Source organism: Sapajus apella, unplaced genomic scaffold, assembly GCF_009761245.1.
Source record: "Sapajus apella isolate SASKATOON/1434 unplaced genomic scaffold, GSC_monkey_1.0 scaffold96, whole genome shotgun sequence".
In the NCBI taxonomy this organism is placed as follows: domain Eukaryota; kingdom Metazoa; phylum Chordata; class Mammalia; order Primates; family Cebidae; genus Sapajus; species Sapajus apella.
Window position 1 is genome coordinate 5,521,148 of NW_022437036.1, and position 20,791 is coordinate 5,541,938.

The window sequence follows — 20,791 nt, forward strand, 5'->3', positions numbered from 1 at the left end:
TCAGGTGATTTTAAAATACACTGATTGGGATGCACACCCCTGGCGAGAAAAGAACTGCAACGAAATCTGGAGCTTTTTTTTTTTAGGAATAATCATATTGTTAGCAATAAAGTTGGTATAGTTATTTTTTCAAAGATCGATAGATAGATAGATATGGCCAATAAGCAACTATTTTAATTATTTTCAGGCTAAGAGAGAAAAGAAATGCCAATATAAAATCAAAGCAGGGCTGGACACAGTAGCTCATGCAGGTCATCCCAGAACTGTTAAAGGCCAAAGCAGGTGAATCACCTGAAGTCAGGAGTTCAAGACCTACCTGGCCAACATGGTAAAATGCTGTCTCTATTAAAAATACAAAAATTAGCTGGGTGTGGTGGCAGGTGCCTGTAATCCCGGCCACTCAGGAGGCTGAGGCAGGAGAATTCCTTGAACTTGGGAAACAGAGGTTGCAGTGAGACAAAATCACATCATTGTGCTCCAGTCTGGGTGACAAAGCGAGACACCATCTCAAAAAAATAAAAGTAAAAATAAATTTTAAAACATCAAAGCAATCGAGTATCCATAGTCAGAACCTGATATGCAGGGTTTGGCTGTGACCCACCCCACCACGCTAGGATCTTGCCTAGAATAACTGCTTGCACCTGTTATTCTAGCTTCCACAGCCCCGCCGCTCCAGCCACCACCCCTCCCCCAGGAAACTGACTCATCCTGCAAACCTCCACTTCCCAAGCCTCCAGACTCTACATCCATCATAAGTCCTTACCCTATGAAGTCACCACTTGTCATCAACTTGTGTGTGTGTATGTGTGTGAGAGTGTGTGTGTGAATGTGCATGAGATGACTTGCTGCCATAGGCCCCAGTCAGTGCCCTCACTACCATCACAGCCCTGAGACTAAGGATGCCTGGTACATGGCAGAACCTCAATACATGCATACGGAGTGAATTTTTGAAGACATAATCATTGCTATGTTTACTGAGCACTTACTATATGCGGGGCTGTTTGTGAGTCTTCTCTTTGCATCCTCACAGAAACAAGAAGAGCTCACATTTATTGAGTCCACACTCTATGCTGGGCCCCAGCCTGCAAACTTTACATGTAATACTCATACTCTTCACATCAATTCTCGACCGTCTGCACTGCTCAGTTTAATGTGTCAACTTGGCTAGGCTCCTGTACCTAGTTATTCCACCAAGCACTAATGCAGGTGCTGCTGTGACGGTATTATAGTCATCATGCGTTAGTGTCCACAGTCAGGGGACTTTAAGTAAAGATCATCCTTAATAATCTGGGGACCTCATCTAATCAGTGGAAAGACCTCAACTGCAAAACTGAGGTTCGCTGAGGAAGATGCGATTTTGCCCCGATCTCATCCACAGCCTCATCTCCTGCCTGCAGGCCTCCAGCCTGCCAGCCTGCCATGCAGATTTCAGACTTACTAAGCCAGACTCCACAGTCCCATAGCCAATTCCCAGATATATATATATATTCCTGATTCTGTTTATCTGATACGACTCCTGCCAATGCACCATATAAATTTATAAATGGGGACTCTGAGGAGGGGCAGGTTTCTAGAACCAAGGTCAGCATATGCTGGAGCTGGGATTCAGACCCAGGCAGTCAGGCTCCAGAGTTGGCCCCCTTAATGACCACAGCACTTGGTCTCCAGCAATGAGATCTTCCTTCCTTTCCTGCTGCTCTTCTTGATTAAAGAGAGGTGCCAGGGCCAGGGAGGGAGGCTACAGAGAGGATTGTGGCATAGGAAGTGCAGTACTACAGCAAAAGTTGAGTTAGAAATTCCTGCCACAGTTGGATCTGGGTTGAGCTGGGTCAAGGGTGGCAATCAATAAGATTAATAAAGCATAACTTGAGTTTTTATTCCCCCTGTCATGATGGATGAGGCCTTTGAAGCAACTAGCAGAGGCCTCACCCTGAGCATCCAAGAAAGATTTGTGGATACATTTATATGAAGGATCGCCTTCCAGCCCCCACGAGTGTTTAAGTTGACTTGCTTCAAACCAAGATCAAAGAACAGGCTGGAGATATTGTTTCCCCGATTTGTATAAATCAGCCAGACAGACTGTGGCCTCGACAGCTACTGATGTTTCTCCAGTTGGAAGTAACTTGTTAAGAAACATGTCAGGCAGCCACAAAAATCTGAGTGCCTCCTTGGGAAAGAAACATCGAGAGGCATTGATCACTTGCCGCCCGACTTTACCTTAACTATTTCTGAAGCCATAATTGAGAAGGCCCCAAGGTCCACTTTTCATGTATCCTTCAACCTTTCAGAATGGGTTTGAGTGATCATTTTTAACACTAATGCCGGATATGTTTGTGGAGTTTCCAAATGGTCACAGGCATGGTCTGTTTCAGCTTCATAACAATCATAGGAGGTGAAGGAGGGCAGCAGAGGGTCCTCCCATCTTGCTAATGAGAAATTGAGGCTCAGGAGTGCCAAGGGTCCAGCAGGGGCTCAGCTGGGGGATCTACTCCCAGCCACACATACTTCTCCCCTCTTTGTACATTCCCTTCTCACTTTGCTAATGTTTCCTGGGGACTTTCTTTATGCCTGGTCTTGGGCTGGATATTTTCACTGTCTCTCACATTCTTTAAATATTTCCTTCTTTTGCCTTAGAGTATGCTTCGAATGGTGGTAGTAGTGGCAGAAGCTACTTCAGAAAATTCTATCAGTGAACATTCTCATACACACACACACACACACACACACACACACACACACACACACACACAAACTTATGCCAGCCAGAGTCCAGGAGACTTGGGAATCACACAGAGAAGAGTCACCTCATTTCTCAACTGTGCATCTGGGACTGCCTTCCACACTGCAGAGACTGTCTTTAGATCCATGTAAATTAATAACATCTGTTAATTTATCAAGTTAGTGGAGCATTTAACATCAGCCAGCATTTTTGATATACTAGCTCTTTTAATTCTGTAGATAACTATCTCCATTGTACAGACAATGAAACAGAAACTGATGCTCAAGGTCCAGTACCTTCTCCAAAGTCGCACTGAAAACATGAGACAGAATGCTGACTCCAAAGCGCTGTTGTAGGTGCCTTTGTATGATTAACTTTGCTTCATAGCATTTGCTTTGCTTCATACCATTAATATATTAAAGGACACATTGTTTTTACTGGAGAAAATTTATTTTTAAAAGAAGATGAACTGCTTCAGATGTAGAAAACCGGAAAGACCATCACTCCCATCCTCACTACTCCAATAAAAACCAAGGCAGGTAATTTAAAATTTTGCAACTTTTCTTTAATCCAGCAGAGACCTGAGTTTGCAAAGCAACCAGCTAGCCTGAAATGTAAGGAAATATAGGTACCTCCAAGGAGAGCCAGGACTTGAATATTTGCTTACCTGGAGTAGATGTCATTGGATGCTGGTAGGAAAAAAAAATAGCTAGAATATTTAACAAATTGCTGAAGGCTGAGCCTGGGCTGCTGAGACTATATGGCACTTCTGACAGCCACAGACATAAGAGGAATTCACTCTATATGCAGGCTTGTTTCCATAGCTGAACTAAGTGCTCACAAAAGACAGGAGAGGGCAACATGAGAATACTGAGAAAACATTCCTTACAGCATAGGACTAGGGGAGTGGGGGAGAAACCACTGCAGAAAAGGCACAAAGCCTCACCCGGATCTCCCTAAAAACATCTAGGGGAAGGGCAATGAAACCCGCTGCCATGAGGACACTAATGAAAATTATTGAAGCTGACTGAAGGAAACTTCAACAACAGCAAATCCCCCCTCACACTCTTCCTGGTGCACCGTAGGGCAAGCAGGAATACATTCTAAGCCCAGACCGATAGCTGGGAGCTGGACAGAACCACAAAGTGCCTGGCTAAGACTGAGACACAGTCAACACAACAGAGAATATTCACCAACCTCTATTAAGAGGCAAACAAACACGGAGTAGCAGGTAACAGTGGTCTGTTCCTGAAAGAGGGACAAGAGACGGAAGAGAGACTCAATCTATGGCAAAGCACAAAGGAAAACTGAAAGTTGAGGGTGGAGCAGATGTTGAAAAAAATCCTCTAAGTTAGTACCCAACCTAAACTAAAACTAACACAGGAGGACTATGAAGCTGATGGCACACTAGGAGCAACTATAGCCAACAATGAAACCTAACACAGCTGAATTACTAAATAGACCAACTCAACTGCCCATACTGAAGTCCTAACAGAAATAAAGACATGCTCCATTCCCAGATGTTAAAACCTCAGTATCTATTGTCCTACACAAGATGTCTGGCTTTCAATAAAAAAAAATGTGAGGCATTCAAAGAAGTGAGGGAAAAAATAAAACAGCACACTGTCAAGAGACAAAAGAATCAACATAATTAGACACAGCTATGATACAGATGATGGAATTATTAGATAGGATTTAAAATAACTGATTAATATGTTATAGACTGTAGTGGAAATAAGAACACCATGAATTATCACATGGGTAAGTTCAGCAGAGGAGTGAAACTATAAGAAAAAAAAATCAAATGGAAATGCTTGAAATAAAAAACACACTCATAAAGATAATTATTTTGATAGACTCATTAGTAAATTTAACACAGGTAAGAAAAGAATCGACTAACTTGAGCATAAGTGAATAGAAATTATTCAAGCTCAAAAAGGAAAAAGAGTTTTAAAAATAGGCAGAGTATCCAAGAATTGTGAGACAATAACAAATTGTCTAACAGAACGGAAATTGGAATTTCAGAATGAGAAGACAGAATGAGGCAGAAAAATATATTTGAATAATTATCTAATTGACATTCATAAAACACTCCACCCAAGTACACAAGAAACATGAACAACAACAAAAAAACCATTTTATGGACTACAAAACCGATATTAATACATTAAAATAGCTGAAATTATACAAAAAGCATTTTTCAAAAGTAATGGCAAACACCAAGCCACAGATCCAGGAAGCTTAGAGTACAGCAGCTAGGATAAATTAAACAAAAACAAACACCTAGAAATGGCCTATTCAAACTGCTGAACACTAAAGATAAAGAGAAAATCATAAAGGTAGGCAGAGAAAAATGATACATACAGAGGAACAAAGATAAGAATTACATCAGACTTCCCATGAGATGTTAGGCAAGCCAGAAGACAAATGCTCAAACAACAACAAAAACTATCAATCCAAAATGTATCCCAGCCTGTAGGTTAAATCTAGCCCACTGCCTGTTTTTGTAAATAAAATTTTTTACTGGACAAAAGTCACACAAGTTCATGTTTGTATTGTCTATGGCTGCTTTTACACTATGACAGAGTCCAGAATTTCTGGCCTATAAGATCCAAATATTTACTCTTTGACCCCTTACAGAAAAAAATTGTCAACTCCTAATCTAAAAGATAACTGACTTTCAAAAAAGAAGGAGTGAAAACAAAAGTGGTAACAAGCTATTGTGTATTCATAACATATGTAAAATACTAATATATGACACCAATGACACAGGAGTGTTGGAGAAAAGAATAATTTGCATATTTTATAAGTTTCTTAGACTAGCTATAAAGTAGTATCATATTATTCGAGGTTAGAAGTTTTAATTAAAGATGGGTATTGTAAAACTTAAGTCAACAACTAAAAATTTTTCAAGAGATATAAATAATGATAAGCCATTAGTGAAGATAAAACAGAATCATAAACAAAAGGAAGGAAATAATAAAGATAAGAGTAGACATTAATGAAATTGAGAAAAGAAAATAATGAAATCCAAAGCTGCAACTTTGAAAAAAATTAATAAAACAGATAAACCTCTAACAAGACTGACCAGTGGAAAAAGACAACACAAACGATCAATATCAGGAGTGGAAGACAGAACATTGAAAATCACTTTACAAAGAATAATCCTGTATCTATTAAGGAAATATAAATGGATAATTAAAACTTTATTTTTTGAGATGGAGTCTTGCTCTGCGACCCAGGCTGGAGCACAGTGGTGCAACCTGGGATCACTGCAACCTCCACCTCCTGGGTTCAAGTGATTCTCCTGTCTCAGTCTCCTGAGTAGCTGGGATTACAGGCACCTGACACCATGCCGAGCTAAGTTTTGTATTTTTAGTAGAGATAGGGTTTCACCATGTTGACCAGGCTGGTCTTGAACTCACGACCTCAGTTGATCCACCCACCTCAGCCTCTTAAAGTGCTGGGATTATAGGTGTGAGCCACTGTGCCTGGGCAAAACATTCTGAAAAAGAAATCTCTCACTAGCAGTCAGAACAGGAAGGAAGGAAGGAAGGGAGGGAGGGAGGGAGGGAGGGAGGGAGGGGAAGAATAAAAGAAAGACAGAAAGAAAGAGAGAGAGAGAAAGAGATGGAAGTAAGGAAGGAAGCTAGCTCATTCCGGGCCCAAATGGCTACACTGGTTATTTCTAGAGAATATTTAAGAAAGAAATAATACTAATTTTACACACATTCTCCCAGAATACAAAAAAAAAAAAAAAAAAAAGGGCACACTTCCAAACTCATTTTATGGGATCAGTATAACCTTGACATCTAAACCACACCAAAACATTATAAAGTAAATATATATTATAAAAGAAAACTACAGACAAATAATCCTCATGAATATAGATAACATCCTCAACAAAATGCAAGCAAATCAAATCCACTATATATAAAAAAGATAGTACACTACAGCCAAGTGGGGTTTATTTCAAGAATACAAGGATAGTCTGACATTCAAAAAAATCAATCAATGTATTTTACTGTAATATCACGATTCAATGTAATATCATCAAATGAAAGAATAAAAAATAAAATTTAATAATCAATATTCAATGTAATGTCAATATTCAATATAATACCATCAAACTAAAAAATAAAAATCAAATGATCATCAGAAGAGATACAGGAGAAGCATTTTATAAACACATATTCATGATAAAAACTCTCAGGAAACAAAGACTAGAGGGGAACAATCTCAACCTGATATAGGATATTACAAAAAACCTACAACTCTAATGTCATACATAACAGTGAAAGACAATGCTTTTCCCCTAAGATCGAGAACAAGGAATTATATTGGCTCATTCCTCCTAACACTGTATTGGTACAATAAGGCAAGGGAAGAAAGACGTTCACATTGAAAAGGTAGAAACAAAATTGATAGGAATTTAAAATAACTATGAATAATATGTTACAGGCTCAACTGGAAATGAGAACATCATGAATCATCACGGGTAATTTCAGCAGAGGAATGAAACTGCAAGAAAAAAAATCAATTGGAAATGCTGGAAGTAAAAACCACACTCACACAGATAAAGAATGATTTTGATAGACTCATTAGTAAACTCAACACAGGTAAGAAAAGAATCAACTAACCTGAGGATAGGTCAATAGAAGTTATTCAAACTCTATTGCTACATGATAATTCTACATATAAATTTCAAAGAGTCTATTAAAAAGCTACTGAAACTAAAAAGTGAGTTTGGCAAGGTCACATTAATAAGATCCATATTCAAAAACTAATTGTATTTCTGTATACTGACAATGAAAATTTAAATTTTTTAAGATGCCACTTACAATAGCACCAAAACCTATAAAATACATAGGTATGGATCTTATAAGAGACGTACAAGTTCTATATGCTGAAAACCAAGAAACAATGATAAAGGAAATCAAAAACCTAAATAAATGGAAAGACATGCCATGTTGATAAAGACAACATTGTGAAGATGTCAATTCTTCCAAAGTGATTTATACAGTCAGCATAATTATAATCAAAACCCATGGGGGACTGGACGTGGTGGCTCACACGTGTAATCCCAGCACTTTGGGAGGCTGAGGCAGGGGGATTCCTTGAGCCCAGAAGGTCAAAGCTGCTGTGAGCCAGGATCATGCCACTGCACTCCAGCTTAGGCAACAAAGCAAGACCCTGTCTTAAAAATAATGCAGAATTTTTGTAGAAATCAACAAGCAGATTATAAAATTTTTATGAAAAGATAAAGAAAAAATAACCAAAGCTATTGTGAAAAAGAATAAAGTTATAATAGGAGAATATATTTTATTATTATATTTTTTAGAGACAAGGTCTTGCTCTGTCACTCACGCTGGAATGCAGTAGAACAACACAGCTCACTGCAGCCCCAAACTCCTGGGCTCAAGTCAAGCAAACCTCCTGCCTCAGCCCTCTAAGTAGCTGGGACTACAGGCCCATGTCACCATGCTCAGTTAATTTTTTTAAATTATTTTTTGTAGAGATGGGGGTCTCTCTATGATGCCCAGGTTGGTCATGAACTCCTGGTCTCAACCAGTACTTCCATCTTGGCCTCCCAGAGTGCTGGGATTACAGATGTAAGCCACCACAGCTGACCAGAAGAATATATTTTAAAGAACAGAGTCACCCTACGTGATTTAGCACAAAGGTAAGGTATTCAAGAGAATATGGAATTAGAGAAAGGGCAGAGATATAGGCCAATATAACAGACTATAAAGTCCAGATACAGGCCTCTACAGAGAGGGTCAGTTGACTAGGACACAGTTGCAAAAGCAATTAAGTAGGAAACAAAAGTAGTCTTCTCAACCAATGGTGTTGGAATAATTGGATATTTATTTTTTTAATGAACCTCTATTCATATCTCATACTATATCCAAAAATTAGCTCAAAATAGATCATAGACTTCAATGTAAAACTTTAAACTATGAAACCTTCAGGAGAAAACATTGAAGAAAATCTTTGTGACCCCTAGATTAAGCGTACATTTCTTAGATATAGCCCCAAAAATATAATTCACGAAAGAAAAAGTTGATAAATTATACTTGATCAAAATTAACAACCTACGATTTCTGATATGGTTTGCTGTGTTTCCACTCACATCTCATCTTGAATTGTAGTTCCCAAAATCCCCACATGTCATGGGAGGTACCTGGTGGGAGGTAATTGAATTACAGGGGCAGTTACCCTCATGCTGCTGTTCTTAGGATAGTGAGTTTTCACAAGATCTGATGGTTTTCTAAGGAGCTTTTACCCCTTTCGCTCAGCACTTCTCCTTCCTGCTGCCATGTGAAGAAAGACATGTTTGCTTTCCCTTCCTCCATGATCGTACATTTTCTGTGGCTTCCCCAGCCATGCTGAACTGTGAGTCAATTAAACCTCTTTCCTTTTTAAGTTACCCAGACTCAGGTATGTCTTTACTAGTAGCATGAGAACGGACTAATTAATACAATCTCCAAAATACATCATTAAGAAAATTAATAAGAAAGCTACAAGAACAATTTGCTAATAGCATATATAGTAAAGAACTTGTATCCAGAATATGTAAAGAATACTCAATAATAAGTTTAATAATAAGAACACAAACAATTTAAATTTTAAAATAGGCAAAAGCTTTGAAATCTTCATCAAACAAAATATAGGAATTTCAAATAAACCCATAAAAGGGTGTTAAACATCATTAGTCATCAGGAAAATACAAATTAAAACCACAATGAGATACTAGTACTCACCCATTAGACATTAGACAAACAAAAACCAAAAAAGTCTGACAATATCAAGTGCTGATGAGGATATGGAGCAACTGGAACTCTCAAACATTGCTGGTAGGAATGCAAAATAGCATGGCTGCTCTGATAAACAGCTTGGCAGTTTCTTACAAAGTTAAACATGCATGTATTAGACAACACAGTGATTCTACTTATCAGTGCTTACCTAAGAGAAATGAAAACCCATGCTCATGAAAAACCTGTACATGAATGTTTATAGGGGCTTTATTTGTAACTGCCAAATCTGGAAACAACCCTAATGTCCCTCAACGAATTGTAGTGTAGCCCTACAACTGGACACCACTCATTATTAAAAATGAATCAACTACTGATACAGGCACAGTGCGAATGGATATCAGATGCATTCTGCTAAGTGAAAGAAGCCAGACTCAAGAGGCCAGGTGCGATAAGATTCTGTTTATGGGACATGCTGAAAAAGACAACACTATAGTAAAAAAAAAAAAAAAAAAAAAAAAAACAAAAAAAAAACAAAACAGATTATTAGTTGCAAAGGACTGAGGGTGAAGAGAGGTTGTCATCCCCAAGAAAGGAATTAAGGGTGAAGGAACCCTTCTGTATCTTGATATAATGGTTACACACCAGATACATTTATCGAAATTCACAGAACTGTACACTAAAAAGACTAGACTTTGCTGCATGCAAATTATACCTTAATGAAAAGTGGGTAAAAGACAGAAATGGGAAGCAGTATCTTTCATGGCAAATGGAAGATAACCATCTTTTGTTTTAAAGGCAATGAAAACAAAGCATCAAAATAAAATTTTGGCTAGATAGTGCTCCCTGATCAGAAGCTCTGGGTCAGGACTGCTTTACCTTAGTAAAGGAGAGCTTGACAAGTGTTAAGTGGTGTTGAAGTACACCAGCACCCAACAGAGACTTTCTGTAACAATACAACCAAGAAAAGATTCAATGATAGTTCATTCCTTATCTACACAGAGCCTGAAATCATCATCTCCGCCATCTCTGGTGGGAAACACCAACCCTCAAGCTGGGCCTCCAAGGGAGGCAGCCTGGCAGGGTCCCCAGCAGTTTTTTGCTGCGTTTCCCTGCCACCTTCCCAGAGCATGCACACTTTGAAGCCTCCTTTCTGGTCTCCTTCCCTGGGGTCTGTGCATTTTACTGTCCCCAAAGTTGAGAAAGCATCACTGCCTGGCAGGGCCCTAAGCTTCACCCCTTCTCATGAAATCTGCATTTTCGCTGGCTTTTGGAGTCAGAAACCTTCAGAGGTTCTGCCTCTCCTGGTATAGCTGCCCACAACTGAGTTTTGAATTTTGGGGATCCTCAAAGCCCTCCAGCTGCTCTCATCACACCCAGAGAAAGTCCACGGCTTCACCCTGTTCCCACCAGGGGCTCATCTCCCACCCCTCCCAATAGGCATTTGTTGAATGAGTGACTGGGTGACAGGCTTTTCTCATTTCTAGTTTTCTGTAATAAGACTGTATTTTACCTTGTAATAAGTAAAAACCCCAGGAGACGGAAAGTTGTAGGGTATCAGCCTCCCACAACTGAAGACCATACTGGACACAGTTCACCTCCCTTCAATGCACCTGGGATGTTTAATGGATGAACCATCTGTGTCCAGATGGAGAGAGGCTTGCTGAGATCACACTGGTGGACAGCAGTTCAGCTGCACTGGAGCCTGGGCTCCTGACTCATGGGATCCTGCCTCCTCCTTCCCCTCATCACCACGAGTCAGCATTATCCAGCATGGCCCTGTGCCAAGCTCTGGTCTTTGGGCTTCACCCACATCATCCCATTTACTCAGAACAGCCATTCAAGACTGGTTCATGTGGTACAACAAACGTACAAACATCAAAATCACACGCATGGCGGCGAGCCACCCACACAGCCGAGGTCCTTGGACCTGCATTCCACCAGGAACAACAGGGCCTGGCCCCTGTCCCAGATCCAGACTGGAGCAGACATTACTGTGGGGGCAGGATCACCAGCACTGGTTTCTTTGTTCCTGTCCCCCACCCCTTATAAAGTCTTTATAGAATACGAATGCTGAAATCCGCCATATACTCTCCTTTTCAATAAGCCCTGGAGATACAGCTGAACCCTGTGGATTTAGGTGAGATGCAGGAGTGGCCGCCCAGAGCCATCTCAGGGACTGGCTTCCAAGGAAATGCCCACTGGTCCACGCCAATGCATGCAGCCACCCACTGGCTACCCACAACGCTCAGGCTAAGGCCTGGGCCATGGCACCCCAAAAACCCTTGCTGTTCACCCTTCTCTGGAGCCACCAGGCCACACACATCTAAGCTATGATAAATATGGTAGCAAAAAAAACACAGGGAGGACTGTCACACACATCATCCTGTATCACCCACAGCTCTCTTACCATCTCATGGCTCCTCCACGACCCGCAGAGTCCACAAGCAGGGCCAGGGGCACTCAGACCCCTCATGGTCCTTGGCCTTTGGTGGGAGATCCGGTTTTACTCTGTTTAAATTGTTTGCTAAAACTAATGGCCTGTTTCTTAATTTCCTGGAGCTTGGGGAAAACAGACCAAAAAAAAAAAAAAAAATCAGCCTCTGATTCATTTTCTCCCTACCTTCCCCAAATGAAAGAGAAAAGTGAATGAACGCCTGTGGTTGACAGATGTGAGTATCTTAAGTCAAAGCCCTGCTTCCCCTGGGATGTAGAGTCTTGGCAGAACCTTCGAAGCTAGCTTCTTTCAGCAAGTTTCAATAAAGCTGCCCTGCTGTCAACAAAAGCACAAGAAAATCTCAGCTTCATCAAATCCAAGCGTTTGTCACCCTGAAGCCCGGTGGGAAGGCTTTTGGGGTGGGATAACCAAGGGGAGGGCAGGGGTGGAGGGAACACTGTCTTATTAACCGTTTTTCTTAAGGGCAGTTTGCAACTTTACTACCACCCCAACTCGCATTTACCTTGGCCTTGAAGAATTGGGACATTCTGCAGTAAGGTCTATAAACTCCCCTTTTAAGCTAGCATGAGCCAAATACAACAAGTAGCTGTCTAGGCCTGTTTAAAAAGAATAAACCCCAGCTAAGTGCATAAATAACAGCCCACTGCCTTTTATCATATAAACATGGCCAGAGAGCCAAATGCCCGACAGAGCCTAAACACAGATTCTCACTGTTATCTCATTAAGTCCATTAACTGTGCAGGAAAGAAAATGCCTTCACATCCTGGGCCTGCTTTAAACTATCAGGGAACAGATTAGAGTTAATTAATGCTGTGAACTCTAAAGCCCGGGGCGGGGGGCGGGGGGCGGGGGGGTGGGCGCCGCTCCCAGTGGAATCCAGGTCCGCACCTGTCACAGACATGAGTTCAGAAAATCTAAGGGGACGCTGACATGCCCCTCCCTCCCCCAGCCCCACACATCCCTGGTGCTGGAAACTTCAGTGCCTAGTCTGTAACTAACGAGTCAGAATCAAGAGATACACCCCCACCTCTGAGACAGAGAGTCAGTGGACTCCGTGCAGAAACTGTGCAAAGGTCTCTTGCCAATGCTCCGGAAATTGCCAGGGGTTCCAGGCCGCAAGGCGAGACGGCTAAGTTGCTTCTGGCAAGTTGGAAAAAGCTTATCAATTATTCATGCAACTGAATAAACAGGGATTTTATTTTGTAGCATGAATCAAGAGATAAAAATTCCATTTCAAGAAGGAGGGGTGGAGACTAAATGGTGAGTGTTAATTGTAAACTGAAAAAAAAAGAAGAGGGAAAGAAGGGAAAAATAAGTAAGGTCTTAGGCTTGGGTTGTGCTGTGAGCACTTGTAAGATCCCTGCCCCTAAATTTTGCTTTTCTGATTCCCCAAGACCCCCAAACTAGGAAGACAGCCAGAAGAGAAACAGAACGTGCCATCTGTTCACCCTGAATTTAGCTAACCTGCTCCCTGCGTGATGGACCAAGCCTCTTATTGACATAACGTGCCAGCAGAATGGAACCACTTGCAAGCTGATAGTGGGGGATTGCAACCCTCCCAAACACCACCTCCTTTAAGGTATTTCTGTTTAAAATCAATGTGCTGCTTCCAGACTGAAATCCAGAGCAGCAGAAAGTTTACAAACAGCTGCCTAACAAGGCGAAAGGCTCAAAGCAAAACAAAACAAAGGCAAATCCAACATGCAGGATTTTTTGGCCAAAAATGAAAGTCTCTTTTTTCATGTCCCTCCCCCACCACCCATAGCCTTGCATCTAACAGTTCCTTAAAGACAAGGAAATTGATCTAAAAGATGAAATTAAGGAGTGAATGGTTTATTAAGGCATTCACATTATTAAATTTGACCGTAGATCAGAATATATACATGTAGATGTAAAATTCATCCATCCGAGCGTTAGCAGGGGTTGTCCCTGGGTTGAAGGACTATGCATGGCTTTCATTTTTCTTCTTTCCACTTTGTTTTTTCCAAATAGTATATTAGGAACACTTAATTTTACAATAGGAAAGAAATGATAAACTTCATGCTTTTAAAATCCTACATGAAAAGCATACATTGATTTGTTTTTAATTAAGTTCTGGGGTACATGTGCAGAACATGCAGGTTTGTTACATAGGTATACATGTGCCATTGTGGTTTGCTGCATCCATCACCCCATCATCTACATTAGATATTTCTCCTAATGCTGTCCCTCCCCTATCCCCCTACCCGCTGCTATCCCTCCCCCAGACCCCCACCCCCCAACAGGCCCTGGCGTGTGATGTTCCTCTCCCTGTGTCCATGTGTTCTCATTGTTCAAGACCCACTTATGAGTGAGAACATGCAGTTGTTTGGTTTTCTGTTTTTGTGTCAGTTTGCTGAGAATGATGTTTTCTAGCTTTATCCATGTCCCCACAAAGGACATGAACTCATCCTTTTTTATGGCTGCATAGTATTCCATGGTGTATATTGATTTTTATAATGGGGGCTAACAAGAAACTTTATAACCGGCATGATTTGAAGCCACACGTCCCCGAACTTTTCTTTCTCCCGCTGACAAAAGCCTCTCAAAACAAGGACTCTATCACAATAGCTTTGCCTTTTCTTGCAACTCAGCTGGTAGATGAGTGGTGGGTGGGGGTGGGCAATGGGTATGGAAAGGTGAGACCCTGCTCCAAGCAGTTCTTCTGCACACATTAGCAGACATCAGAGAATGGAGCCCGAACCATGCTCTTCTACAGTGGTGGAGCTATGTAACTCCAGACTGTCAGTTCCACGACCAGAGAGACCTGAGTGTCTGGGTGACACCCAACCACCATTTGGCCATCCCCTTGCCCCTTGCTGTGCCTCAGTCTCTCCATAGTCTCTTTTGCTTATCAGACTTTTTAGACCCCAGACACAGAAGTTTGCATTTGACATTACTGAGTTCATGGCATGCCAACAACCTTGGTCTATGTTGGGACCCTCAGTTGTCTTATTTTCTTGTTGTATAAATTTTTCCCTTTGCCCCTCCCATCTCCACACCCATTTCCTTCCTTCCTCCTCCTAAAAGACATCCCCTGGAGTATGTGTGATGGACTGCCTTAGATACACACACATGTGAAAAGCATGCAACACTTGCATGCAGGTTTGTGTTCTGGGTGTACATGAACGTGCTTCTGCTCAGGAGACAGTGTGCTTTCTAGCTTTCTCTATATCATCGCGTATCTCATTGCTCTGACCACCATGGATCCCTCTTTGCAGTCTTCATGTTTGATAGACACTCGGGGCCACCACTTCCCACCCCATGAAGAGCACTATGATGACCCTGAGATGACACTGGGGAGGAGGAGGCTCAGAGACTGGCCTCTCTGCCTCCCTTCCCTGTCCTCTCCTCTCTAGGTGGCTCCCAAGAGGCCATCTGAAAATGAGTGGACCTGGCCTGCAGAGGCCTCCCAGCTCCAACACCCTGCAGTGCTGAGCCCAACATGGGGTCTTGGGTGATGTGAGCCACTCATCCACAAACCTAACCAGTCCCCTCTGAAATAATGGTGACATTTGCCCTCTTTCCAAGGACCTGCAGCCCACCAGGCCCCACACTGAGGGCTTTACTTGTGTCACCTCATTACATTCTCCCAAAACCTGAGGATTCTCCCTTTGCAGATGAGCAACACAAGGCTCAGAAGGCTGTGCCCAAAGGCTCAAAGTCATGTACCTCGTGAGTGGTGGCACCCAGACCTGAGCCCCGTTAGACACCTGCAGGCTTCCTTCTACCATGAGTGGGCAGCCTCTCCTCCATCCTCCATCAACAGAAGCCCTCGCTTGGGCTGAATTTTCTTGCTTCCCAAGTAAAATGAACAAAGCCAGCCCATTCTTTCTACAGACTGTCTGCAAGCCCAGTGGGTCTACACAGCTTCAAATGGTCACTTCCACCACCTCCCTGGGTGCTGTATTGAGAGGCTATTAGTGCCAGACCCAGCTGCTCGGCCACCATTCCACAGCCTGCCATGAGTGGCCCTGGCATCAGTGAGAGGTTTGAGCTGGGCTGGGGACCCAGAGATTTAACAAAAACAAATTCCCAAACCTCCCAGGCAAACAAGGCTGGCAACATAAGAGCAAGCATTTGCTCTTCACTCAACAGCACTTGCCTTTCACGCTGGTGCTGACGCTGTTCACAAGAACATGAGGCCCCATCTTTGTGGAAGTGCACCCCTTAAGATGTATCTCCACAGCTTGGTTAACACATTAAAGAATTGTTACTAGTAAATTAACAAACCATTCAGTGTGCGCAACAATTGTGGCAACTGCAGTGCTCATCATCCACGCACCCGCCCATACACTCACCCACTCACAAAACCACCCACTCATTAGTCCCCCCACCTACCCATCCATCACCTGTCCACCCACTCACCTATCCACCCACCAACCCAACCATCCACCCACCCACTCACTCACCCATCCACTCATTAGCCCCTACTTACCCGTCCGTCACCTGTCCATCCACTCACCCATTCATCTATTCATCCACCCACCCTACCATCCATCCACCCACTCACTCCCTCATCCACCTATCCATTCACTCACTCATTAACCCACCCACCTATCCACCCACCCACCCACTCACCCATTTACTTACCCACTCACATACCCATCCACCCATCAACCCACTCATTCATCCATCTATCCATTTACTCACCCACCCATCCACCCATTAGCCCATCCACCCATCCACTCACCCACTCACACATCTACCCGCTTACTCACCAACGCATCCATCCATCCACCCACTCACTCACCCACCCACCCATCCATTCATCTACCCAATTAATACATTCGTTCAAAACACGTTCACTGAACGCTTATGTGCCAGGTGCTAGGTTGAGCCCTCCAATACCATCCTCCCCCAGCCCCCATCATACAAACGCTAGCCAGATGAAGCAAGAAGAACTATACAGATTTGAGGGCTGGTTGGAGAGTCCCCAGACAGCCCAAGATGTTGCCACAACCTGCCTTCCCTGGAGGACCTAAGTAGTTTAGGTTCAGGCTGAGGAGGCAGACTTTCGAGCCCAGACCAGGTTTCCATTCTGGGTCCAGCACATACCAGCTGTGTGAGCTTCAACTTCTCTCCATGGATCTCAGCGCCTGAGAAGACTGGATCCTGCACCCAATGCTCACTTCTGGGACCTGATCTTCTAATTCCTACTGGGTGGCACAGCTTCATCCTATTTCATAGAAGAAGAAACAGATGCAGAGGGAATTGCAGGGCTGGGACTGGGGGAGGCACCCAGGGCTCAAACTGAGAAGACATTCACCTGGAGGGGCTATCTGCACCTGTGTCTGCTCAAGAGTGCGTGCAGTTACGAGGTGAGCCCTGGGCACCAGTTCGCCTCCCTGGCGCCAGCCGTGATGAGTGGCTATGTGCTAGCATTAAGATTTGCAGTCAGGGCCGGGCGCGGTGGCTCAAGCCTGTAATCCCAGCACTTTGGGAGGCCGAGGCGGGTGGATCACAAGGTCAAGAGATCCAGACCATCCTGGTCAACATGGTGAAACCCCGTCTCTACTAAAAATACAAAAAATTAGCTGGGCATGGTGGCGCGTGCCTGTAATCCCAGCTACTCAGGAGGCTGAGGCAGGAGAATTGCCTGAACCCAGGAGACGGAGGTTGCGGTGAGCCGAGATCGCGCCATTGCACTCCAGCCTGGGTAACAAGAGCGAAACTCTGTCTCAAAAAAAAAAAAAAAAGATTTGCAGTCAGGTCTTCTGATAAACCCAGTGCTTATTCTGTGATAGTTCATTTGTTCTCTCATTCATTCACTCAGCAAATGTGTAGTGAGGCATGTGCCAGGCTCAGGGGTGCACCAGGCACTTCCAAAGGACAGGGACGTGGTTTCCCTGCCTCAGTTTCTCCATCTGTAACATGCAGGTTGTTGTGAGGATCTGGTCGACTCTGGGCTGAGCCAGCATGCTCACTCTGGAGGCAGAAATGGTCACCAAGAGGGGCCCAGCACACCCAGGCCTGTCCCCTGCCTCATTCAGAGCTGCCCCCCCACCCCTTTCTTGGCCCAGGAGGCCGCCTGGATGTTTATTTGGTTATTAGATAACCAGGTCTGGGCACCGTTTCTTTGATCTGATACCCCGATAACAAGCAGAGGAAATAGACCGTTTTATAGCAAGATTGTGTGGGGTGATCTTATCATCCCGTGGTGTTTTTAACAGGGACAAGGATGAAGAGGTAGGCATTTGGGGGGGAGGGGGAGGGAAGAGAGGCGCTGCTCTGGAATGCTTTACTCCTCATTCCCCCGGACTTTGATTTTGGGGGAAGGGGTGGTGTGGGAGCTAGACATGGAGCAAGAAGCCTGGCTCCCACTCATGGACATCTGATTCAAGGCCGCTTCCCTCACACCCAGCAAGACCCCCTGAATCCTCCCAAAACTTCACCCCCCGCAGCTCTGACCACCTAGGGAGGGCCCCTGCAGTTAACAGCCCAGAAAAGCCCAGCTACGGAGGCCAAGATGCGATAATGCCCACAGACGCGACTTACGGCCAACACAGGGCTGGGACAACTCCCCAGAACAGCCTTAGGACTGCCACCAGTTCAGAAGTTCTCAAGCCATTATTTCGTAAGAGAGAAGCCAGGAACCAAGTGTGTATCACCCTTCCTTGAACAAAATGCAAGATCTGGACAACATAACTTTTTTCTTTTTTGATTAAAAATCAATATATGTTTGAAGAGAATAAATGAGTTTTAGCTTTGGTTCCTTCTTCTGCTCCTGTCTGATCTACTTGTGAGTTGAGGAGAGCCTTGTTCAAACACTGTTTGTCCATTTTCTTTGCTTTTTGTCTATTTGTGGGGTAAAATCTCTGTTACCTCGACAGGGTCAGCTCACTTGCACTGCGCCTGTTTCCTCACCTGGAAAGTGAGGAGCGCTGGACCCGGCAGCCTCCAGTGCCCTTTCCAGCCACCCATGTCCTCCCAAATGTCACCACACAGCGAGAGTGAGGATGCACCCTGCACGGGGCCCACCTGTAACTCTCAGCCTCAACACTTGGGGTTTAGCTAGGATCTAGAAAAAGCATCTTTTTTTTTTTTTTGAGACAAAGTCTTACTCTGTCACCCAGGCTGGAGTTCAGTGGCACAATCACAGCTCACTGCAGCCTTGACCTCCCAGGCTCAAGAGATCCTCCCACCTCAGCCTCCCTAGAAACTGAGATGACAGGCATGTGCCACTATACCTGGCGAATCTTTATATTTTTTGTAGAGATGGGGTTTTGCCATGTTGCCCAGGCTGGTTAGAAAAAGTACTTTGGAGTCCTGTTTCTCCCATTATTCATACGCCTCTTTGAAGAGGGGCTATTATTGGAAAACAGGCCTTGAACGGAGCAAACAGCCCAGTGAGACAGGACATGCCCTGGAGACACAGCACGTGGTCAGAGGCAGGGTCCGGGAGTCCTGCCACCTTCCAGCTGACTGGCCACAGGACAGTGGCCCAAACTCTCTGAACTCAGTTTCCCCAGTTTGTAAAATGGCCTGACCATAATTCCTACTTCTTGTCAGTTTGTTCAGATATAAAGTACTCAACCCGCCGAGGGCCTGGCCCATGCCGCAGTCTCAATAACTATCAGTAAATCCTCTCAGTTATAAATAAGCCAAAACACCTATGAATACACAAGCACCATGCTTTGTGAAAAAGCTCCTACCTCTAATAGCAGCGCAATACGTTCTGAAAATACTGAACTATGACCCTACCTAAGACATCTAGGTAACACCCATCCTCCCCATGAGAAACCACTAGTGCTTGAACCCCCATCAGCCACCTGAGACTTTGAAATACCCACATTCAGAAAGCCCAGACTGAAGTCTCAAATGGTCATGGCCAGAATAGCATGTAGTTTTAATTTTTTTTTTTTTTTTTTTTTTTTTTTTTGAGACAGAGTTTCGCTCTTGTTGCCCAGGCTGAAGTGCAGTGGCGTGATCTCGGCTCACTGCAACCTCTACCTCCTAGGTTCAAGTGATTCTCCTGCCTCAGCCTCCAGAGTAGCTGGGATTACAGATACTCACCATCACACCCCACTAATTTTTGTATTTTTAGTAGAAGCAGGGTTTCATCATGTTGGCCAGGCTGCTCTTGAACTCCTGACCTCAGATAATCTGCCCGCCTCAGCCTCCCAACATGTTGGGATTACAGGCGTGCGCCACGGTGCCCCGCCTTAGCATGTAGTTTTTAAACTACCCATACTTGTAAATTTTGTATATTGAAAGACACATAATTGCCACAAATAATCACAATTATGCAATTATAAATAATCACCCTGTACAACGCTTCTCTTGCACACAAAAGGTATGCCTTTCATGAGAACTTAATGTGCGGCTTGTAGCCATTGTCTTCCCGGGAAAGCTTGTACCGATTTCAGTTTCAGCGAGGCAACCTCGAGTCTCAAAGAAACCAGAAAAAAAAAAAAAAAGTCATTTTCAGGAAGACAATTGATCATTTTCCTCACATTTCCATTTGCATAAGATCATGCTGTGGCCTTGCTTGGGACTTTTCCCTATTCCCTGAGGCCTCTGGAGAGGAGGAAAACTAAGGACGGCCGGGGAGCTTGTGTCAGGGGTCCTTGGCTGGATTGAAGGGCCTTGTGGCTCCTGGGAGCCTCACCCAAGTTTCTGGTAAGACATCAAAAGGTGAGGTGGTGTCCCCTGGTCCCCTGTGGGATGATCAGACCATAAAACTGGGACAGATGAGTCTGTAAAACCTTTCAGAGGGGCAGGTGGAGTGCTCGCTTATCAGCCCCTGAAACGGGCCTGGCCCAGTTCTTCTCCAAATCTTTCCCCAAGGAGACCACACCTCTCTCTCTCTCTCTCTCTCTCTCTCTCTCTCTCTCTCTC

At 43.7% G+C, this 20,791-nt stretch overlaps 1 long non-coding RNA gene across 1 annotated transcript in view; it reads right to left on the minus strand.

Moving 5' to 3' along the window:
* Positions 1–1,454: 1,454 nt before the first annotated feature.
* LOC116535791 overlaps positions 1,455–20,791 on the minus strand; it is a 20,064-nt gene continuing 727 nt past the window's right edge. The window contains exons 2-3 of the long non-coding RNA XR_004262353.1: positions 17,009–17,129; positions 1,455–1,738 (exon numbers count right to left, since the gene is read on the minus strand). This is a non-coding gene — a long non-coding RNA (uncharacterized LOC116535791). The remainder of the gene's footprint in view (positions 1,739–17,008; positions 17,130–20,791) is intronic.